At 33.7% G+C, this 25,724-nt stretch overlaps 1 protein-coding gene across 1 annotated transcript in view; it reads right to left on the minus strand.

Moving 5' to 3' along the window:
• The window catches only part of Cntn5 (contactin 5), a 1,252,743-nt gene that overhangs the window by 322,395 nt on the left and 904,624 nt on the right, over positions 1-25,724 (minus strand). The gene's annotated exons all lie outside the window — the stretch shown is intronic.

Genomic DNA, 25,724 nt, shown 5'->3' on the forward strand with positions numbered 1-25,724 from the left:
ATATTATAGAACAAAGAGCCAACAACAGAAAAATCTGGACAAGTTATTATAATTTTAGGATGTAGGGTCCAACACTAAGCCTAGTGAAGTTTTCAAAGGTGGGCTATGAACTCTATATTAAGATTGTTTTTCAGTGTGATTTTATGTACATAAAAGGAAATTCAAAGTTGGATCTTCTTTGCCTCTAATTTTTATCACGATACTTGACATTCTTAGCATTAGAGTGTGGCAGACTAAAAGGCTTGCAAAAATAGCACACACAGGGTCTGAGAGCATGCATGCACTGGTAACTTCCCCTGGCATTAGGGCAAATCATGTTCAACTTTTAAAGTTCTGGTACTCCCACTGAGCTTGCTTTCTTCCTCGTTGGTTGAGTGGTCTGTCCTAAATTTTTGGTGCCTATGCAAGAGCAGTTGTTACATATTTCAAGAGATACTTCTGAAACACATAATCATATTCATTTCTAAGGTCAAAAACTCATGCTTAGTAACTTTTAAAAATTTGGCTGAACTAATGAGATGGAAAGATCTGGTTTGTCTTCTTTATGTCCAAATAATGGGTATTTATGTTTTTATCTTCAACATTTCTTCCAAATATATTCAACACATTTCTTGTCTTCCAAAAATAACAGCTATTTTCTTAACACTTCTTTTAGAAAATTCTGCTTCCATCTTCTCTAACTGGTTGAGTTGAATAGGAGCCATTATACTACTGTGTGATTTCCTTCCTGATGGTATCAATTAACTTATTGTGGGTACCTGGCATGCCAAGCTACCTTATTGTTCTGTGGCCCAATGACTGAGTCAGATGGACAGTTAAGGTTGGAATTTTTCGACCAAGGACCAGGGAGTTTAAGTGTCTTAGTTTGTTTTTGGTGACACACACACACAAAAGCCAGCATGTCTGAGGGCCATGAGAACTATATTCTATGAAAGAAAGTAATTTGTTATTAAAGAAAATTAAGCCTATTTAGAGAAAATTAAATTAAAACATACAGAGGAGAGAAAGGAATGAGTATTGGTGGCAAGTCAGTTCTACCTGGAATTTCTCTCAGTCAAATAATATTAATCGCCTATTTTGGTTAAGTTATTTCAAGTTGGGTTTCTCAGGTACAAACAAAGTATTTTGAATGATATGCCACTGTGCAGGACAAAACCAGTGGTGTCTGGCTCTATCTTATTCCTTTTCTGGATTCTGAGTATCATATCGACAATACCATCCTAGGCAAAGGACAAGATAGAGTAGCAGTGGATTAGAGCTCAAGACAAAGAAATATATTTGATTTGCTCTATTTTTAAGCATTGCATATTTTAATGTAGAATGTTAATTTGAACAGGGGATAGAAAACATAAGCTACATGAATATCCTTATGAAAAAGGATAAATGAAACTTGAATGGTTCAGATAAAGCACTGTGGGAGAGAAGAGATTACTGAATAGAAAATTTAGGAAAATGTGGGAAAGCACTGTAATTTTTGTAATTTTGACCCTGGAATCAGACTTGAACGATGCATGAGTAGAAGTTTAGTGACTCTGAGGTAGAAGGGACAGTGTCAACAAAGGTATAGAAATAAGATTCTATCTGGGGATTTTTACTAAGTACTTGATTTCATTACACAGAGTATGAAGGTATAATAAGAGAAAAATTTCAAATATAAGTTGAAGCTAGATGATAGGTAATATTTAGTGACATATTTTCTTACTCTTCTGTTCAGGTGTTGATAAATTTTCATGAGTGCTCATTTGAAAAATACTGTTTCAACAATCAGTAGGCATCTAATTTCATTTCAAGATAGCACTTTGGAGTTAATAGGATCCATGTTCAGTGTTATCAGCAATCTCATACTGGTATACGGACACACAATGTGTGTAATGAAGATGCATCTAGGATAAGCATCAAACTGGAGGCTTAGGAACTGAGGCATCATTTTCACATGAAAATTATTTAATTGCTTAATAAACTTTTTAAAAAATATTTCACCAGGAGCATATGTGATATCAGAATCTCCTAAATTTTTATTTTATATTTTATTTGCAGGAGTTGTTTCACTTGTAATTATTTTGTTATTGTCTTGTAGAATCTGAATATACAGTCACCATGCTCTGGAAGTTCCCTGGTAAGAAGATGAATGACTAAATAAAAACAATAACAAATAATGATAATTACAATAGATATAAAAAAGAGAAGGAAGAAGCTTCTGAATGGTGCACTTGATGCTTGAAGATGCTGTGCCATGAGGGATGCCTTCCACTTTTCTTGTACTTTTAGAACATATTAAGTATCAGCTTGCGATTTGAAGATAAATGATGCAATTTCCAACTATAGCCGTAGCTCTGTTGAAACATCGAGACCATCACAGAACTTTCTTCAGTCCCTATTTTCTCATATATAATGATAGTGCTTACTTTCTTATAAGTTTAGAAATCTAGTGCTAAGTATGGAAATATATCTTATGCCTCCATGTGTATACATTTGCTTACTGTACTCAAATGAATACAGGAATAATAATCTTTAAAATTTTAAATCACTTATAAAAGTGTCCAGATGTCTTCATTTCCCTAATGAGCCACTGATAAGTAACAACTTCTCAAACTTGGATTGAAAGATAACATATTGGTTTTTTTATTCAAAAAATGTACATTACCCTAAATCATAGTTTCTTGAAGAGAGTCATTGCTCTGTAAATAAAGGGACTGAAGGGTATCCTGACAAGAAAAATACTTGGCCTGAGTTATCAACAAATAAATGCTCCATTATGGGTGTTATTTATATAGGAAGAGTGAGGAAAAACTAGAGTTTTATTATTAGGGCAAAGCATTTTTCATCACTAATATATATACTCTGAAAATAAGAGAAGCCAAAAGATTTATTTTTTCCTTCCTAATATTAAGAATAAATTGATCAAGGGCCTTCTACACACTGTAATTGCTTTCCTCTGATTACTGAGTTTTAAGACTTATTTTCTTCTCCTGTTCTTGCCACTATGATTTAGGTAAATATACCCATCTCTCTCTACCATCATCAGAGGGCTCATTCCATGGGTATCCATAACTTAGAATAAGATCTTATAAGAGTAAGGCCTAAAGAAAGCAGCTATATATTTTTCCCCAAACATATAAGCTCCCTCTGGCATTAAATAATATGCCAGATGTATAAAATTTTCAAAATTTGATAACAAAAGGATGAATATACACTTTGAGAAGTTTATTGAAAAGTGTTCCTTTTTTATAGAAAGCCAAGTATGTTTGCTATTTTCATAAATTTCTAGGCACAAGATTATAGGAATTTAACTGTAAATATATCCACATAATGAAAACATAAATATTTTATGATAAGTCCATAACTTAAAATGCTTATGGGCATTTTTTTAAAATTAACATTTCTTTGACTTTGTAAAGTGTTTGTGTGTACTTTTTTGCCTGTCTTGTCTATGTGTGTAGAAATTGAAGTCTTTTCAAGATTATACAAAAGAAAAGTTGGTACCTGGAAAAAAATGCTAATAATTTCACTTTTGTGAGCTTCCACCAACATCTATGTGAACATGATTCAAATCTACAGATCAGTTATTGTATAAATGAGGGGCCTCATTTGAAAAGCAAGGATTCTTTCTTGGAAGCCAGTTTAGACTAACTAAGAATGGGAGAATGACTCTTCTGATTCAAAAGCAACTTAAAATCATAGCTGAATCCAAATGACATATTGACTGATGCTCCATTCAGTAATAAAATGCTTTGAAGATTGCTGAATAGTCCATAGGAGTCTTCCACCCTGATTAGAGTTGTATGTTTTCAATCATGATTGAAGTAGAAACTGTGATTTCTAAATAATCAATTAAAACATTTATATTTTCCATTAAAAAGAGAAAGGAAAAGGTTTTTTTTATAAATATGGTAATTTACCCTGTATTAGATAAATTAATCATTAATTGTCATAATTATAACGATCCTATGAGAAGCTGAAAGGATGTAGTGAGAGTCAAATGACATAAAAGTGACTTGAGGCACATCTAAGAAGTTTTTACATACACATCATCTGGAAGGTAGCAGAATTTACTTGAAGTGAGGATCAACTGATATAACAGTAGATTTACACAATCGGGCAAGAAACAGCAGGAACAACTCCTGTTGCTAAGATTCCTAGAACAATTTGGACTCTACTACCTTCCATTCTCCTCTCAATAGTCATGCTGTGTTATGGAAACTAAATTTGGATTTCTCTGATTTCTCCTTTGTCTTATGTTGTATGCTTTCTAAGACTACAAGGACCATACTTAGGTTAACTTGTTGGAGCATCTGTTCTTTCAACTACGGAGAACAACTCAAATAATTTTTTATTCATAAATTTTCATCATTCTTTAGAAGAACTACTCCCTCCACAATAGTTTTCTACTCATAACTGTCTACCAATCCATATACTAATTCCCAAGAACTCAAGGGAATTCCTAGGGGAATTAGTTTTGCCAACTTAGCTGATGACCTGCCTTGTTGCCTAACTCTAGGAGGAAATGTGACAAATCAGTTGCTTTAAACTAGTGTTATAATTTATTTTTACATTTTAACCTGCACAGATAGTTTTCTTACTGAGTGTCGGTATTGAGAAGACCAGAATTCCTGCTGTTATCACTCACATTTGAGATCCTTAGCACAGTATTCCCTGATTTGCTCTGTAAACAATACACCACATATTTTACAAAATCTTACTGATTTCAAAGGGTCTATGTTTGATACAGTTGAAAGGGGGAATGTTTCCAGAGGGGGAATGCTGATTATCACAGCCTCAACACAGGGCTTTATGTGCCTTAAACACACTCCATAGATGCAAAAAGGGAAGGAATAACCATTGACTGAACACCTGTCAGAGTCTGATGCTTTGTTCAGTATACATGCAAGTAAACTGTTCAATAAATTCTGTGACCAGAGTAAGGTAGATAGAATTATCCCCATTCTAAATAAGAGAAAAATAAGTATTGTAAATGTTAATTAACTCCATCTACATCATTGATCTACTAAACGACAGGCAAAGGGTTCAACTGAGTTCTGTGTGAGTCCTGAAGCTACTTCCACTCACTCTTCTATTTCGCCCAACCCGAGGAAAAATTCTTATTGTTCCATAAGATGGCATAACTATTGAAATGAGAGTAGAAGGTAGTAAAGTCCAAATTATTCTAGGAATCTTAGCAACAGGAGTTGCTTCTAGTGTTTCTTACCCAACTGTGTGAATCTACTATGTTATATCCAGTTTGTCCTTACTTCAAGTACACTCTCCTACCTTCCAGCAGAATTTACTTAGTCATTCCCAATTTTGTAGACAATTGAGTTCTACTTCAAACATTACTTTTTTAGGAAAGTCTTTCCTGAACCTCTGCCTATTCCCTTCTCCAACCAAGTCAATCACCCCAGCTGTTAATCCCTATGATTATCAATTGTTCAATCTGAACACACTTCTATTCCTTTGTTCAATATCTGTTTTCAAACCTCTAAACTCATTCAGGACAGTGATTACATCATTTGTCTCCCTTTTTGCCCTTAAACAATGTTTCATTCGAAGTCAATGCTCAAGAATATTTGTCAAGAGCTTTGTAATGTTTTGAACAACCAATTAAAAAAAAGAAAAAAAAAGAATATTTGATGACTGAATTAATCAATAGAGTTGTTATAAACTATGTAGAAGATGTGTGACAGGTAAAATAGGATCTGATAAGATTTTATTTTTATGTATTCCAATGATTATGTTCTTTTTCATTCTGAGGAAAATGCAAGGTAATTTTCCAATTCATAACCATGAAAATTTATATTTTGTTTTAAGTTACTGAGGTACGAACATATGATAATGAAACATTTTGTGGATGTATGAATTGATAAAGTCTCTCCATTTCAGCATAATCAGTCAATTGTCAAGTTCTGTCAGTTGGGTTTCAATTAAAATTTTCCAGACTATTCCTTTACTTCTTTTATGATCATTATTACTTTAATTTAGATTTCCTTTTATTCAGCCCATTAAATTAGACAATATGGGGATCCTTGGTGATCTTTGCAAAAGTGGTGAGTATTAAAGTTTCATATGATTAAATATGAGAAAAAAGTAGAGGTAAATTTGATATAAAATTCAGATGACTCTTGGAGGAAGCCTTGATGTCAGTGAGAGCAGAGAAAATAGGATGGGAACTATTTATTCAATAATGGCATAAAACGAAATCTGAATACTGCTTCTCATGTAGTACATTCAAAGTCCTTCACTATTTGGACCTTGTCTGTCTAGTCAGTCTTAAACTTAGTGGTTCTTCTCCTCACGAACCTTATTCTGTAGCCACGTGACAGTTTTCTTCAGCTCTCTAACCTGACCTTTATGCCAATCATCATATGCTCGTCTTTACCTGAAATCCTTTTAGTCTTTTTCTCTAGTTAGTACACTACCATTTAGCTTTCAGTATCATACTCAAATTTTATCTTCTCATCTATAAGAGAATTAATTTCATCCTATGTTTTCAAAGCACACAGAAAACCCTTTATTTTCGTGCCCATTCTCTCTGCATTTTAATGTTTTCTTGTCTATCTTCATCATAATGTGGTTTCTAACACTGAGGAATTTTATTCTCTTTTGCACCTGCAATGTCTGAATGTGGATTTATTTACTTCTATCGGCCTACACATCACTTTGCAGGCCCTCTTGTAGTCCATGAACCACAGATTTCTCCTGCTGAATTCTTGATTGCATTTTTTAATTGAAATTTGATTCTAAGATATTGGATTTATTCTATAAAGCACTTTCTTTATTCTTATTAGAATGTTGAGACTGTTTTAAGACCACACCCAGTAATTTCATAATATTCTTTCTAGTATTTATTGCATATGTACCTTACTTTTTCTTTTCTGGACATAATTCTAATTTGGACCTTCAATACTCTGCCTTGATTGCTGGTATACTTGACCTCTTGACTCTGCTTTCCTTTTCCTCCAATCAATTTTGTACTATGATTCCAGATTAATCTTTATAAAATAGTGTTCTCATCATTTATTTTCCTTTCCAAAAAAATTGGTAATTTCCCATATCTTTTTGATGAAATTCAGGCTATTATTTCTGCAGTTAAAGCCCTGAAAATATGCTCAAAAGCAGAAAAAAATTTAACGTTAGTTTCCACTTGTCCATCAGAGCCCACTGTTAGGACCAGTTTGTCTCCTAAATAGCAATAATTAATTTTTGTTACATTGACATTTTTAACATATATATTCTCAAATACTATGTTTAGTGAGGCTGAATCAACTAAATCCTTTTTCCTCTAAAATACTTTCTATAACCACAGTAGCCCACAGTGATGGATTCCAGCCTATGAATTCCAGCAGCATTTACTGTTTATACTTTCTTCTCTGAGGAGTAATGTTTTGCTTAATGTTTTGAGATTTCACACATTGTTTGTATAATAAGATAATTTATTGATGACTACGGCCATGCCTTCGGTGTGATTCCCATAGGTTCTGATCATGGTAAGTTCTAGTCACATAAATAGTCCTTATCTGCTATAAGCTGAGTAATAAAAACTAATTATTAAGCATCAATATAGCTTAGTAGGATAACTATCAAATATATATTTTTTTAAATCATCATTACTTAGGACTAGGCTGATATCCTAAAGTTTCTAGAAATTTCCCCAAATCTCCATGAGGGCTTTCAGATTTCAGTATTGAGAATTTTTCCTTATATATTTATTTATTTGGTGCATTATACTTGTACATAATTGTGGGATGTCTTATGTATTTGTACATGTACACAATATAATTTGGTTAATATCATTTCCCAGTATTTTACATTTCCCTTCCCTCCTCCTGCCACCAGTCCCTTTACCATACTGATCTTCCCGTGATTTTCATGGGACCATTGCTTCTCTTTTTCTTTTTCCTCTCTAGCTTTCACGTACAATAGAAAATTTTGACCCTTCATCTTCTGTGGCTTAATTCACTTAAGATATTGATCTCAATGTCCATTTCTTTTCCTGCATATGATGTAATTTCATTTTTCTTTATGGCTGAATAAAATTCCATTGTGTACATATACCACAATTTCTTTATCCATTCATCTGTTGATGGATACCTAGGCTGGTCCCATATTTTGCATATTGTGAATTATGTTGTTCTAAATATGAGTATGCATGTATTGCTATATTATGATGACTTTAATACTTTAGGATAAATACTGATGAGTGATATAGCTGGGCCATATGGTAGTTCCTTTTGAAGAACCTCCATACTATTTACATAGTGGTTGTATATTCATTTGCAATCCCACCAATGATGTAAAATTGTTCCCTTTTTGCAACATACTCTATCAGCATTTATTCATGTTTATAGTCCTGATGACTGTCATTCTGACTGGAGTGAGATGAAATCTCAGGGTCGTTTTGATTTGCATTTCCCTAACCCCTAATGATGTTGAACATTTTTGCATATATTTTTTGCCATTTGTATTTCTTCTTTTGAGAAATATTTGTTTAGTTCATTTACCCACTTATTAATTGAGTTATTTGGTTTTTTGTTAAGTATTTGAGTTCTTTATGTAATCTGGATATTAATCCTGTAAGAAGAGTAGCTAGCAAAGATTTTTTCTCCTCTTTGTAGGTCCTCTCTTCAAATTCTAAATTGTTTTTTTTGTTGTACAGAAGCTTTTTTACTTTGATGCCATTCCATTTATTAACTCTTGGCATTATTTCCTGGGCTTTAGGGCTCCTACTGAGAAAGTCATTGCCTGTGCCAATATGTTGAAGTTCTGACCCTACATTTTATTCTAGAATTTGCATATTTTCTGCTCTAATTCCTAGGTCTTTAATGTATTTTGAGTTGATATTTGTGTAGGGTGAAGAGAAGTTAGGGTATAGTCTCATTCTTCCACATATGGCTAACAAGTTTTCCCAGCACCAATTGTAAAAAAGGCTTTCTTTTCTCTAATGTATGTTTTTGGCACATTTGTCAATGATGAGATGACTACATCTGAAAGAGTTTGAATTTCTTCTATTCTTCATCATTGGTCTATATATCTATTTTTATACCAGTGCCATGCAGTTTTTGAGAGTTGTGAATTTCAATTTTTGATTCTATATGGATATATGCAAATGTAATGACAAAACATGATATTTTAAGAACAGATAAACCCATTCATATATTACAGCTATGTTTATTCTTTAATCTGTTTATTTTAGGTCTTTAGCACTGTTAAAATGGAGATTTTCTATTAAGCCTCTCCATGATTATAAGTAAATCACAATATATTTGAGTTTTCATTAGTCCTCATATTCAAAAATAATCTATTTTCTTGTGTGAATATCTAATAGCACTAAATCAGTTTCCTCATATTTTCTTGTTCAGAATATTGTATTAAGCCAAAATAAAAATTTAAAAATCTAACCATCAAATAAATATAAATATTAAATCTAACTATTTATACTAAAAGGCAACAGCAATTAGCAACTGATATTTAATATACTGTGAAATGCACACAAACACACACAAGTGTGTGTATTTTGTTTTCTCCCCCTTCCTTTTTAAAAGAAGGAGTGAGCAAGCAGAGCTTTTATAATGGAAAAGGATCTTCCCTTGCAAACTGCACTAATTCGATTTTGGTGTGAGGGAATGCTTTCTGATGAGTATCAGAAGAAGGATTGTACATGTAGTGAGTGTTCACTGAAAATACACTTGTTACATGCATATTGAATTTCTAACTCTGGAAAGTTTGCTTAAATTGTATATTACCTTAACCCAGCTTGATAAATCTACTGGGTTTGCAGGTTTAAAAAAGTTTAAGGAAGTAAGTAATTCAGTGATAAATTCAAGTATAACTTGTAAAGTCTTGTTTTATCTAGTTTTATTGTGGTATTTTATATAGTTGGGAATTTGATTTGTGAATGATTTTTACAGATTATAATTCACCTTTCCCTTTGTTTTTAAGTCATATTTATAGAAGATTTCTAAAGTTCCAGAAATAAATTCAAACCTGAAAATTACAAAATCTGGTATATTTCAGGGTTGTGTGCTAATCACTATCACATGAAAAATTTATAAAATAATAATTAGAATAATACTCAGACTTTTTGGGTTTTACTATGTGCCTGGTACCCTTGTAAGTCATCCAGATAAACACTCTAATCTTCAATCCCTTTGAATTAGTCTGAATATTTCTCATTTTGTCTTTAGGAAAACTGACTCAGGAAAGTTGAAAACTTGTCCAGAGCCACATGGCTATTAAATGCTACAGCCAGGATTTGAATTCAGGAAATCTGACTTTGAAGCACATACTTCCCATGATACTAAATAATGAATCGTATTCCATGGGTTCTGCAGTAACCAGTTCCTTGGAGCCAAAGAATTTTTTCTTTGGAACATTGCAAATATTGGTTTGATTGCCTTTAACCCACAAAATGCTACTGAGTTCACTAAAGAAATTGGCTGTAGTAACAACATGACTCTTTTAGGTTCTAGATCACAGAAGCAAAGTCCCTTGTAGTGAACAAGAAGAAAATAAAATACTTTTTTCCTACCAGCCTCTGATAAATGTGAAAGTTGAAGGTATTTTGGGCATGCTCTTCTTCTTTTAATCCTTTTTACAAGTGCTTTGAGTATGATTTTCCCTTGTTATGGAATGCAGCCCAGAATTGGGGCAATTGATAAATACTTTTTTTTTCAACATGCACACAAATGTTAGTTCCTCTATGCAAATGTTCCTGATTGCCCTGTGAAGTTAGGTTCCTCTTTGCACCCATGATGATATAATTTTATTTTATTCTTTTCACATGATTTTCTTTTTAAAATCAAGATTCATTTTGTCTTTCCTACTATATCATGGGCTCTCAGAGGGTTCAAAATCACGTCATTCTTGACTCACAGAATAAAACAAAAACAAAAAACCTGTGCCAGATTCCTTACAATTATTTTAATTTTACATCCATTTCAAATCAGATATAAACACTGTTACATGAATCAGGACAGAGCAGGCCATGTGGTAAAATGAGCCAGAACTGGGATTGTAATCTAATAAAGTCTTCCTAAAAAGCTCTCTATCTGATCACATTGATACATACAATGAAGTATTTTTAAAAATTATGCTAAACTCCCTTCTGTGATCAGTTTTAAATTTCTACGTTACTTCTCTTCCTATGTTAGTGAGACTCATTTTCTTTCTGGGAGTGTCCTACAAAGAGTTAAAACCGTAAGAGATTTCTCAACAAATGCATGCTGAAGTGAAAATTCCTGACCTCTCATTCTCTCTGTTGAATTCTTTTTGTAAAAACATAATGTTCATTCACCTAAATGAGCATTTTGGAATGTTAGCCTGAGTGGTGTGTTATGTCCTGGGGAGGGAGTGCAGTAGACAATAGTTCTGCTGCATTTGGATTAAACTGCCTGAGGGTTCATTTCTGAGCTTAACATCATCTAAATTATTCCTACTCTTTTTTCTTTCTACATTTTCTTCCTTTACCTCTGAATTTCAAACTCTCTAAAAGCTTCTAGAGGATATGCTTTTAATTTAAACAAAAGCAAAATCAGAAAAGCCTTAGGCAGTCGCCAATTTATGGTAGGGCAGCTATTTATACATATGAATCATTAACAAGTTGCCCATCTGTTAAGATTTGTACTACATGTATTTGATTACCCTGATGTTAGGATGACAGCAAAATATTTCTTTCTGTTGGCATTCATTTATTTATTAAACCTCTGAGTGATGAAAATATTCTCTAAGATTCCAAATTCAGCATATTCTTCTTTTTCCATAATCACTAACTTTTTAGCAGTATGACATTTTAAAAGAAGGCCTACATTTAAAGAAGAAAGCATGGTGTAATATTAAGTAGACCTTACTAATTATTAAGAAAATTAGACTCAGTATTCTCTTGACAGATATTCTGACAGATAATTAACACACTGTGTAGCAGGCAACCTTATATTCTCTAAAGACGAAGTCTGTCATTCCCAAAGATCAGCATAACCCCAATTTTACTTATGTAGGTTACTCCTTATACTGTCTAATTTCAAAAATGTCATAGATTCTTTTCCTTGCTGAATTTAGAATAATGACCTTTGTAACATTTATTTCAACCAAAACAGGAAGAAACAAATACTGATTGCTTCTGTGAGGATCATTTCTATCCTCACCCTTTAATTGCAATTCCAGGTAATACTAAAGAGTTGAATCCAAGCCACAATGTGTCACTGATATAAGGGAGGCAGGATGACAGAGTGGTGAAAACAGTATCTGTGAGTCATAGTTTTTGTTCCAGATCTGTGACCAACTCTGTCGTTTGGAGTCCCTTAACCTGGTAGTAACTGAGCAGTACGTTTACTCTTTAAAATGTAGTCTCTGCAGTCAGACAAGCATAGGCAAGAGGACCTGCTACCTGTCAAAACTGCAGGTTCTGTAATTATAAAACAAAGGTAGACTCGAAATGCTGTTTTGTTGTGATGACTAAATGACAGAGTGTATGAAATGCTTTCAGAACAGTGACTGGAGCATAGAGGGAACATCAGTCTTTATCCAACCTTCCACTGATAAAGCTGCTCTCTCTCCACAGTATGAAAGACACAGATTATAAAATAGTAAGAAAATCATTGGAGTTTGAAAATATTTTGAATAATGTCAAGCTTACTTTGGTAGAAGTCAATTACCTACAAGTATGTCTACTTTGAAGAACGGGGCACTTATTTAAATACATGAAGTTTAGTATACATTTGTTAAAAAAAAAAAAAAAACAGTCTTGTTATTTTGTGATAAATTTGCAAAATTTCCATTGGTGTGAGCTATGTAAGAAACACTCCTAAATATTACAATTTACTTCCCAGAACAAGTAGTTTTAGAAACCTCAGTATCCTGAATGTGATTTTTAACACAATAAAAATGGACACAAAATAATAAATTCAATATCCTTGCAGGATAATGAAAACCTTAAAATATCCACTTCAAGTTAATTTAGGAAAATTAACTGAGACAAAATGTAAGGATTAATTCAGAGATAAAAAAATAAAGGAAATCATTTAAAATAATTCAAAGGGAGTCTTAAGGTTATATTTAAACACCATTTTGGATGTTCAGAGGAATGTAAGATACATCAGGTTAAGAAGTGCTGTGCAAGGTAAGATAGGAAAACGGGCAATGTTAGGAAAAATGAGCAACTTAATAATAGAAAAGCTGTCTAAATAAAGTGAAAGGTGAAGCTCAGTATCAAGATGTTCCTCAAAAAAAAGTTTATTAATCTACATTTCAATAATTCCCTTCAAGGTGCTCTAAAACTATGAATTAAACACATTTTAAATGTTTCAAAGGAAATTAATCAACTGCATAAACAGGGTGACCACTTGAAAACCATCATAAGGTCAGTTGTTGAGATAAAATGTCATCCATCCCCTAAGACTAAGTGAAAGAGAACATCTAAGGAAAAGACTCAGGAAGCTGTGTTTTTAGTAAGAATCTCTTTCCAGTGTACTTCTATTATAGGCTTTTGTTTCAAAAACTTGTTGGTATAAAGGAGATATTTAAAAATATGGAGAAGCATATCACATTAAATATGGCAAGTATTGATAAGTTTAATGGTTCTCAATTGACTAACATATGAAATATCTGAAGAGTACTGTGGAAAATGCAGATTCCTGGGATTATAGGGTGAAAACAACTTTTATTCAATACTTAAAATGCCTCTTTCAGTCCTCTTCCAATTCCCTCTTTGAAGGAAGACACAAACAAGTGAGTCCAGATGGCATGTCTGAAAACCTAAGTTCTGAAAACTTCCAGAGAAAGATAAGGTTCAGAACTCCTTCTGCAATTTTCTGTGGGACCCTGCCTTTAGTGACCAATAAACACACTTAAATACACTCACAGTCTACTGGCTGTTCTGGAAGGGCATGTTGACTTTCTGAATCTGAGAGACAAGGTGATCTCCTGAGAGAGGAGATGCTCTTCTACCTGGGGAAGAAGGATTCTTAGGAATAAGTGCTCCCAGTACTTTTGGGATACATTGCCTATATCTCCACAGAGATATCATTCTACGTGATCTGTCTACCTTAAAGCATTCTAGAATTTAAAAAAAAAATAAATAAATAAAATAAAACCTCTGAGATTCCAATTCACTGTAGTCAGAATGGCAACTATCAAGAATATAAATAACAATGAATGATAGTGAGGATGTAGGGGAAAAAGGTTCATTCATACATTGCTTATGGAGCTGCAGATTGGTAGAACCCACTCTGTAAAGCAATATGGAGATTCCTCAGCAAACTTGGAATGGAACCACTATTCAACCCAGTTATCCCACTCCTCAGTATATACCCAAATGACTTTAAATCAGCATGCTATAGTAATGCGACCACATCAAAATTTATAGCAGCTCAAATCACAATAGCTAAGCTATAGAACCAACCTAAGTGCCCTTCAACATATGAAATGGATAAAGTAAACATGGCATATATTCACAATGGAATATTATTCAGACTAAAGAAGAATGAAATTATGGCATTTGGTGATAAATGGATGCAACCAGAGACTATCATGGTAAGTGAAATAAGCCAGTCCCCAAAACCCAAAGACTGAATGTTCTCCCTTATATGTGAATACTAACACACAATAAAGGGGCAGGAGAAGAACAGAAGTTTATTGATTAGACAAAGAGGAATGAAAGGGAGGGAGGGGGATAGAAGTAAGAAACACAGTAGAATGAATCAGACATAACTTTCCTATGTTCATCTATGACAACATGACCAGTGAAATTCCACATCATGTACAACCACAAGAATAGGATTTTAATTAAAATAAGTTACATCCCACATATGTATAATATGTCAAAATACACTCTAATGTCATATATATCTAAAAATAATAAAATAAAAAAGCCAAAAATGAACAAACAACAAAACTACTGATATATAAGACTGCCTCAGAATCTTTGATTGGGAGATCTTAGGTATGGCCTCAATCTCTCCAATATATTCTATTATTATTTTTTTATAATTACTATAGACTATTCTGATGCAATTTTGCTGAACTATAATGCCATAAATACTAGATGTAATTTATATAGACTTCTAAAAGCATTTTATAAGTTTTATTACTAAATGTTATTTAAAATCAAACTGTGATGTGAAATAATATAGAGTAATAATGTTTTGTTGGGCCAATGAAATATCTTAGTTACGGGAAGTTGTATTTTGGAAAAATAGAGTAGTGGGTTAGGTGTTGAGATGGGTTGTTGGTTGTTGATTATTCTATAAAATGCCTTCATATGCTAAGGGTTTAATTCATCCCTGAATTTTCAGGTGATGCAGAACTCTCTGGGTAGTAAATGCAATGCCAATTTGATAAACATGTTCAGTATGGACAAACAAAGGAATTCTAGAATAGAATTCAAATTGCTTACTTTTTGATAGATTTTATTCCTGTTTATCATAACTATCAAGCTATATCATCTTAGGCAAATCATTCATATTCTTAAAGAGAGTGCTGGAAGATGAGAGGGCATCTCAGAGATAATAGAAACAAAAGGAATGAAGCTGGAAAACTCAGGAGCAGTTTGAATAAAACGATTGAAAGCAGGCAATGGGATATAAAGCTCTTCTCATTGCTATTTGTCATCCATCTCTTTCATGCCTATTTATATCTTAGTTGTATACAAAGGAGTTTGAATTTATACAGTAAGCAACATCAACAACAAAATTACCATAATAGCAATAATTTAGAAGAATAGTTCTTAACTGCAACATCTCTCACACAGCAAAGAAATGCTGTGGAATTATATCATAAATATTGTGTTACTAGCCAGTGTTTCATATAGCTTACTACATAACTAGGTACTTATCTAAGTGTTTTATATGTATTGATGTTTAATCCTCACAATACTCAAAGAAAAAGTACCAATGTTATCCCATGTTCTGATGAATAGATTGAAAGACAGGTTAAGTCTCCGGTCCTCTGAAGAACCTTGGATGTAGGTAATCAAGAATTTAGGGGAATCCTGTGACAGCAAGTGGATGATTAAATGAAACAAATGATTTAGGGATTAGACAGAGAGGAAACATTGACAGGTACAAATGAAACTGTTTGGGAAGTATACTACCTGTCATGTCAAGAAAAGAAAATATTTCTTTTTTAAATGTGGATTGCAAAGAGGTCAAGAATAATGAAGGCTGATAAAATACCAATACATTTGGTTATAAAAGATATTTGATTAATTTTGAGAAAACACTTTGAGAGATGTGGTCAGGCTCAAAGCCAGATGGGAGATTATTAAATGCAAAGAGAAGGTGAAGCAACAGAGACAAGGGTGTAGAGTAGCCTCTCAAGAAAGTTGAAAATAGAAAAGGAAATCAAATCACTCAATATACATGTACTTAGTGCTCATAACCAAAATTGCATTCTTTTCTAATGTTAAAAATAATGTATATATTCAGTATTACAATACCAATTATCAAAAATTGACAACCAATAGAAATTTGTTTCCTAAATTATGACAGCTTTTCATGTAGAAAATCAGGAAAAAGCCCAAGTAAGATTTGAATTTAACATATATATCTTATTTGCAAGCACATATTCAATAATTTTTCAAAGTTTCTAAGACACATTAAGAGAGTTAATGAAATTATACACATTGTTTCTCTTAAAATGTCTTATCTGAATAGAAAAAAGTTCAAATGATTGTTGCAAGTTTGCTTAAAGAAAAAATGATTTGATGGAATGACCAATTGTTAAGATGTCTGAATGAATGAAATATTCATTTTACTCAGGACTCATCCAGTGATGTTAGAGTCTGTAAACAAGTCTGGATGGCGCCTGGCATTTTGCCAGAGGGAGTGGTTTGTGAAGTAACGCCAGCAAGCCATTAAATATGGAGATTCCTTATTGGTTGACTGCTGTATCTAGTTTATGTTAATTAAGGTAAGCTGTGTGGAATGTATAAATACCTCTGTTGTCCTACAATAAACGGCTCCCACTCCTGCTGTATCAATCTACACAAGTTGTTCGTCAACCCCCGGTTATTTTGCTATAGCCGGACTGCAGTACAGTGATTTTCCGATGTTTTAATTTGTTTCTGATCAAGATTATAAGGTTTCCAAAGATAAAATGGCAAAATAAATATAATATTAATAAAAGTTAAGTAAGTTTCCATATATCTGTGGAGTTTGACATAATGTTTTAATATTAATCAGCTTCCTTAGCATAGATACATGTATCTAAATCCAAGTGTTCCTGTCACACTTCTACTTTTCCTAGGTTTTTCAAGCCCCTTTGGAACTATCCATCAATTGAGAATTTTCAGCAGAGATTAGAAGAAGAAAAGATCTCACGGGTTTAGGGTAAGACGTTTGATACCTAAAGAGCAGCACTTATAAGAGAAAGTGAAAAACTGAGAATACCCAAGGTTATTTCAATTCTCATACTGCTTTGAGTTCACAGACAGATCAGGGAATAAGGCAGACTTTGCTGAATTCCACTATCAACTACCAAACCAAATGTCAGGGATCAGAGAGGGCAAGCATAAGATTCATCTTGTCGGTGTTTTTTTCTGGGGCAAAACAAACAAAATTCCTTTGAGCCTGACCTAGATGGCCACTCCTGAGGATAGAACAGTCCTCCTTCTACCTCTACAGGATCTAGGGGAGAATTCTTTCTTCCTTGCTTCTTCTGTCTTCTGATGCTGAATTATCAACATTCTCTTGCTCATGGTCCCTGCTTTGGTTTTGTTTTATGGTGTGGGGGCTTGTACCCAGAGCTGCACACAAGCTAAGCAATTACTGAGCTAAATGCCCAGAGATTTTTTTTTTTTTTAATTTCATTTTGAGACAGAATTTTAAGTTGCCTAGGCTGGCCTCAAACTTGAGATCTCCCTCTCCTGAGTCCAGCTGTGTATCACTGGCACCTGGCACTCATGGTCTAAATGCATATTCTACGTGAATATTCTGAGTGCATCGCTCCAGTCTCTGCCTCTGTCATCTGTCATCACATCCCCTCTCATCCACAGTCAAACTGTCCTAAGCCTCCCACTTAACGACATATGTGACTATAGTTAGGACTGACACAGATATTGTAAGGTAATGCCTCTATTTCAAGATCCTGAATTTAATTGCATCCATGAAGCTTCTGAATGATATAAGCCAATACTAACAATTTCCAGGAATTAGAATTTATACTTCTTGAGGGTCATTATTCAGCCTACTACAGTCTCAAGAGCCATGCCATTTTTATATTTTTCTATTTCTCTTAGGTCCTGAATTATTCAGCAGTAAACTAATGGGTTTGATTCATGGATTATGTAATTAGGTAATTCTGTGCATAATTTCCTTGTTGACATAATTCTTGCTTTAAAACATAAACATGTTGTCTATACATACATTTTCAGCTGATGACTTTCCCTACAGTTCATTAATAAAAAAAATCAAGCCATCAGATTCTCCAATACCCCCAGGGGTAGATTATCTGCATTTGTAGTCTAATTTTTTTTCACTACTGTGACAACAGATGAACTTTCTAACATACACCAATATTTCTGAATGCACTCTGAATCTATTTCCACTTAGTTTCTCAAGTTACTAATGCAATTATCCTTCTCTCTACTTCACTATCCTACCCAAGAGATAGAAAAGGGCCCAGGGTGTGTTTCTTCTCCTCCTCCTCCTTCTTTCCTACGAATCCCATCTGTCTCACTTTGGAGCAATTATGGCCCAGGGAAGGGAATTGAGAGAACACTGTCTTGGGAAGTAGACTGAACTCCAAGGAAAAGATCTTGGAAGAGGGATGAGGACTAGGAAAGGGGTGAGGAATCTGGTCTTGTACATAATGGATTGGGGAATATATGTACAACTGCACATATACATACATATACGTATATTTCTTCCCAGAAAATTGTTAGAATATCCAATATCAGAACATTGTGGACCACTTTAACCTTAGAATTTTTGTATGTAATATTCATATGCTATCAATATAACAGTTTCAACTTCTTTGTAATTGATATTAACCTGTACATATTTTCCATCTTTTTATTTTAATACTTTAAAAATTTTTTTAAAACAGTGCTTCAAATGTAGTAAACACATGTTGACTAAATAAGTTTAGATAAATAAGTTTGAATTAAATTCCAAGGAACACAAATGAGAGAAAAAAAAAAGAAAGTACAAAATTAACACATAAGACAGACAGTGAGATCCTGAAGGAAGGCTGAGAGCAGCAGTATTAGAGGGAGTGGGGGAGGCATTTGAAAGAGAGATGGAACCTCAGGAATGAACTCTTGACAAAGAGCAATGTGGTGAGAGGGGGTGCATTATAGATTCTGCTGTATTTTGTGGAGTGTAAGTATTTCATTTATTACCATCTAAATCATTAGTGAAAAATCTATGTTACTCATAATTTTTTAAGAGTTAGATTTGTTTTGCTTTGTAGTTCAGTGATAAGTGAAGTATGACTCATCAGGATACTGTGTGAGGCAGGCAGATCTTGAGATGCACAGTTACAGTCTTTGTTAATATTTAGGGTGAGATCCTCTTTCATATTTGATTGTAAACTGCACAGGATAGTTATGTTTGTTTAGCCTTTGTTATAGCCTGATTGCCTAACAAAATATCTGACCATAGTAGCGGTACAATACATATTTGTGAATTCAGGAAGATAATTTCCTACAGTATGAGCAGAAGAAAAATCCAATAATGTGCTTCATACATGTCAAATGTGTTGAAGCTTCTCCTACTGCTTTGACAGTTACATGGTCAATAAGGACTTTTATTGTATTGAGGTAAGATAGAAGAAATAAGAAATAGGTAGAAAAGGAGACATAAAAGAAAAACAATGAAAAAATATTTAAATTTGGAAGTTCTGTATACTTTTTCCAGGCCTGTCTCCTTCCCTGACCTACTACTTCTAAATGTGGGGGAAATCTATAACTCTATATATGCACTGTTACTTAGCCTCCCACCACCCCCAATAGATTAAGCAAAGAGAGAAATGTTATTCTGAGAAATGTGCAATACTTTCCAACACTATCTACTGATCAGAAAATGAAGACCATGTTACCCTAAGAATCCTGAGAGTGACCAGAACACCAGAACCCATCCTGAGATCACTGAACTGATGTCATTCTTACATGCCATTCCATAACCACTCATCACCAAGTTTCCTTTAAACAAAGAGCTGTGAATACGACAAATGCATCTCTCACTCAGGAGATGACTCATATTTTCTCTTAAATGTTCATCTCTTGCTTTATCTGCAAACGTATCTCTCCTTTGAGATTGCCCCCATTCTCCCTTGAATATGTATTTACTTTCCTAAATAAACCTCTGTCTATGCCTCTGACCAGGGCATGTCAAATTCTTTTTCTGGTATGTATGGCAAGAACCTTGCTGGTCCTCAGTCAAGTTTCCCCTTCTCCTCAGCAATTCCTGGGATCATTCTTTGGTGATACTTCTTCTGTGACAGTATGTCCCTTTGATCTCCCTCCATACACACCCTCATCCCACCCCACTGCTTAGTGTTATACTGGAGTGCAATTACAACATTGTCTATGATTTTATATTGTACTCGATGAATGCACATGCTCCTTTTCTTTATCTACCAAATTCCAAATTTTAAAACTCTCTTCAGGTATCAACTCCTGGAAGCATTCTCAGCCAGTGGGTTCAGTGCTATTGTTAGGCATTACCATAGCAACATATATCTATATTTGTATCATAGCACTGCATTTCAAATAGCTTTCTCACTCTTCTTTAAGTCCTAAAAAGCCTTATCCATGTATCTGAATATATGTCACAGAACCTAATGCCCAATGGAAACAACATCCTTACCAAATGACTAAGTGATAGAAAGTCTCAATGGAAACAGCATCCTTATCAATGTTAGGATATTTGAAATCATATAAATGGAAAATGGAATTCCTTTCTATAAGCAAATATGCTAGAACTGTGAAAACTTTCTCATTATCACCAATGTTTCACATGTCCCTTGTGCTGCAGTTCCAGTGATCTTGGCTGTACTTTTTACTCTCACACCTGTTACTATAACCTGGTTTGTATAGGTGAAGCCAGTTCCAGGAAATTGCAACTTGAGGGCCACCTGAAGTTCAAGGGCTTTCACTGCCTATAGAATTACTTCCAAGTAAGCAGGGAGGGAAGTCCATTGATTCATCCTCCAAGGTCATCAATCTGAGTAGGCTTGTTAGGCTCTGCTCCTGTGGGATAAAGCTCCAGATGCCTAGAGAAATGGTCATCTCCATAGTGAAGCCCTGTTTTTCACTGATTGACCCAACACTACTTACTCCAGCTCTCTGGGGAGAAATTAAATAAACTACATCCAAGAACATTGTGTTTCAAGCTTTGCTTTTAGAGGAACCTAAGGTAAAATAATACTTTCTATAACAGACAGTTCATTAAGCAAAAATCTACTTGTACTTGAAACAAAAACTTTTGCTTATGCATGTATCCTTTATTATTTTTAGAAAAATCTATATTTTTTAGAGAATTATAAAATCACAATGCTCTTAAAAATGATTTTTATAGCTAACTCTATGGTCACAGCAGATTAAACATAATTTTTATATTCAAATCCCTGCAGAGGTATTTGCCAAGTTTGCAGAAACATCCATTACAATGCCTATCTCTGCACTGAGAAGTTTGTAAGACCCAGCAGGAATTCCAGCTGACTATAGTGCAATAAATGGATTCATCTACAATTTTCTATTTCTATTTTCAGAATAAGTGTTTAATATATGCCACCTACTTGGGAAAATATTCTGGATAATGTTCTTTTTATGAATACCCTTTCTGATTACATTATTTTAAAAAGAGATAAAATAATGAAAGTTTTTAAATTAAAATTGATTGTAGTCTAATTTGTGTGTGTCTTATAGTCATCTTAAGACACACATTTTAAGAGCTTCTTGCTTTTTACGCATCATCTTGGAATTCTGTAATCAACCAATACGCTTAGTAATTTTTAAATGTAACAGCTAACTTTGAATTGCCTGTAAATATTAAATCTGAGAAATTTGGAAAGTGGTACTGGGTTCTTGCAAGGTGTGTCTGTAGACACACTAGTGCAGTGTGTTCATGTTGATGTTCTGCTTAAATTGAGAGGGCAGGGAGTTTGCTGTCAGAAAGTAGGTACCCAAATGTCAGGAAAAGGTTTTTCACTATGTCCCACCACTCCCATAAAAAAAAACAAACAACAACAACAAAAACCTTTAGCTTCAATTTACTGAAACTGATCCTTTAAATTTTTGCAAATAGAGATACGGAAGGGATTCTAACATTTTACTGTGACTTGTCCATTCTACCTATCCCCCTTAGTTTAAGTCCCATTTCTTCCACCCACCCTCATTGCTAACTTTGATTTCAGTTTTTCAGACTTATATCTGGCACATGGTTGTCAATTCCTTTTGTTTATCCTTTAAATTTTATTCAGATTTATTTTTTTTCCTACTGTTTTAATCCTTTAACTCACATCTTTCCTCATTTGTCCAGAAATATATCAAAATGTCTGATGTGTTGGTGATACCTTTTTCTCCTCAAGCCTTCTCATGGATGATATAGATTTCTTGCTGTAGAGTCTCAGAAGGGACACAAGCAGGTGTGCACACTCTGTTCTTCAACTGCATGTCTATGCCCACCCCCTCACTGAAACATATCCTCTGGTTTCTTCACACTACTCTGTTTCCTATTTTCTCTGTGTCTTCTTATTATATTTCACAGTATTTCATTATTTACCCTCCTCAAGTCATCTGGCTTATTCAAGACTTGATCCGAAGTGTACTTGTTTTCTCATTTCCTACTGTCTCCATGTGCTTTCTCACTCACACCACTGTTCAATTATCACCTTTGCTGCTATGACTTTTGTTTATATCTGAACACTTTTATTGGAACTACTTATTATTTTTCTTCTACAGGCCAAATGTATTACAATCTTATTAGTGTTATTAGTTTGATTTTTCATTATGTTATACTTAATTCTAAGTTTTACATATTAGGAAAAAATACATCTGGTATAGCATCAATATCTAGAAAATGACTGAAAATCTGGAGTAATATGATACTGAATTGTTACATAGTACTAACTTTTAAATATCTATTGACTATTAGCTTCCAGAATCAGTTGAAGGGGAAGCATATAAGATTTTGTTGTATTTGATGATGATAATATAGAAGCGAAAGTAGAAGACAAAAGAAGATAAAAGTAGTTGAGGGAAGGAGAAGTAAAAAGTAGGGATAAAATTATTCTAATTTTATGAGGTAGGAAATTAAAATTTGTTTTGAAAAGTATGAAAACTGCAAAGATTTAGTACATTATTGAATCTAAAAGGGAAGCAACAGAAAAACTATGAAAATATCTGAACATGACAGAGGGGAATATACACCCTGTTTAAGGAGGGGAGGGGATTTGGGGTTGAGAAGATAGAAGAATGAGTTGGACATTATTATCCTATGTGCATATATGATTATATATGACTGGTATGATTCCACATCATGTACAACTAGAAGAGTGAGAAGTTGTACTCTATTTATATATGATGTATGAAAATGCATTCTAATACCATGTATAACTAAATAAAATGAATTTTTTAAAAAAGAATATATGAACATATGACAGGAGAACAGAAGTGCTTGCATACTTATTTGAGGGATTAAACAACTATTATTTAAAATTGATTAACCAAGAAATACAGGTATTTTCTAGCATTACATGAAAGTTTTCAAATATGTGAATTAAAAATAACTTTTTTTTCCCTAAAAAAATGAAACACTAAAGAGTGAACTTTAAGAACAGGGAGCAGGATCAATATGGTTTTTTTGTTTCTCTGCATTGCTACATTCATTCAATAGGGATGTTTAAACATGATAAAAAAGATATTAATAGACAACAACCAAGGAAACAACAGACTTAGGTAATTTAAAGAAATAAGAAATGTGAATTTTCTATCTTCTCTGGTAAAAAATAAGACTGTCCCTGAGTGATATAACTGAAACTTAGTAGATTTATTCTACTTGTTCTTTTTTTTTTTCAGTTAAATTTGAAATCACCATGTTGTTTTACTTATTTTTGCTGCACTTATTAATCATGTCAGAGTATTTCTCAAATAATGTTGAAGATAGACAGACATTTATTAAAAATTAACAATATTGATTATTGCAATTATTTCAATTCATTTGACAACTAAAATTATTCATGTCCAGTAACATATCATTTATTATATAAGAAACAATGACTAATAGTGCATTATTCTGAATAAACAGAGGGAATGAAAACCAACAGTAGAGGATGGATTGGGGATTGGTTCTAGCAGGATGAATATCTCTATTGAGAAAGAATGGGATGGGGAATAATGATGTGGATGAAGATGCAATTAGTTAGATTTGAACTGTGTTAGTAGAAAGATGAGCTTGACAACTTAAATAGTTCTGTGAAGTGGTAGTGGGGGAACTGTCCATTTGAAGGAAAGCAGAGAAGCATCCAAAAGCTTTTGACAGAACAGTAGATTAAATCATCTAATTTAATGGAATTGAGTAGCACCTTTCAAATTGGTGATCATGAATCCACAGTGGGTGTTACTTTTGAAGCAGTCAGAGTAAGACTACAGTTGAATTCATTGGGATCACAGGTTTGCCAAACAAAAGAAACAAAAGTTGGAAGGAATGGAGTATTTTAAATATCAGCAAAGGATTACTCTTTAATGGTTGAGTATAGAAGGTAGAAAGTAAAGTTAAGTGACACATTTGGGCCATGAATTAAAAGTTACCCATGGACATTGAAACTTTTAACTAACTAGTGGAGGTAGTATTAGTTTTGGGGTTCTGACTAATCCATTTGTTATTCTTGTAACTGGCACGTGTAATAAGAGGTCTGTTGTATGAAAAGAAGGTGGAAAAGACTCTCCAACCTCAGGCCTGAACCAACTGCAAGGTGTAATTATATATAAATGAATAGTGTAAATGCAATTAATTATTCACAGAGAAGAATGTTACAATTCTCAGGTAAGGATGCTTTAAATTCTTAAAGGATTAATGAAAGAGTGCTCTGAAATTTTATGAAAATGGCTCACAGAGAAGCAAATCAATTCCAAGATGTTGATTAGATAAATTTGAAAAATAAATTTGAAGTAAGCAAAATATATACACACTCAGAACTTCAACTAGAATGATGGAGCACACAATGGTGACACTTAAATCTCTTTACCTGGCCTAGCTGTCTTATGGATATTAGGAACATATATTGGAATGCTTATATATAGCTCCACAGAGATTTTCTGTGGACACTTCACCTTATCATATCCAAAACAAAATGCCTCATGTTCACCCACTCAGCAATCTGTTCCTCCACCTGCCTCTTGTGAAGAAGCAGCACACACTCATTGAAGTATGCCAGTACCTTGAAATTGTCTTATACAGTATCTCCCTGCAGTCCAGAGCACCGTATTTAGTTTTCAAATCCTGATAATTCTACCCACTTAATATCTCAGTCATCTTTCTTACCCTCTAAGGCTACTATCACTATTTTTGTTCCATCCTATATCACCTCTATTTAGTTTCAGTAGCCTCTGGGTTGGTCTGCCAGTCCCTGTTCATGTTTCCCACCTGTTCATCCATGACACTACCCTGTGTGGGCTTTAGCAGGACTCATCATCTCTCTAATGTTCCAGGTTGGATTTCTCCTCTTTAAAATGAATATTGTATTTGTACTCTATCCACTAAGGTTACTAAAATCTATAGTCTACAATACTGTGT

This window comes from Marmota monax, unplaced genomic scaffold (assembly GCF_021218885.2).
Source record: "Marmota monax isolate L192 unplaced genomic scaffold, Marmota_monax_Labrador192_F-V1.1 WCK01_AAM20220418_F8-fsc00045, whole genome shotgun sequence".
NCBI lineage: Eukaryota > Metazoa > Chordata > Mammalia > Rodentia > Sciuridae > Marmota > Marmota monax.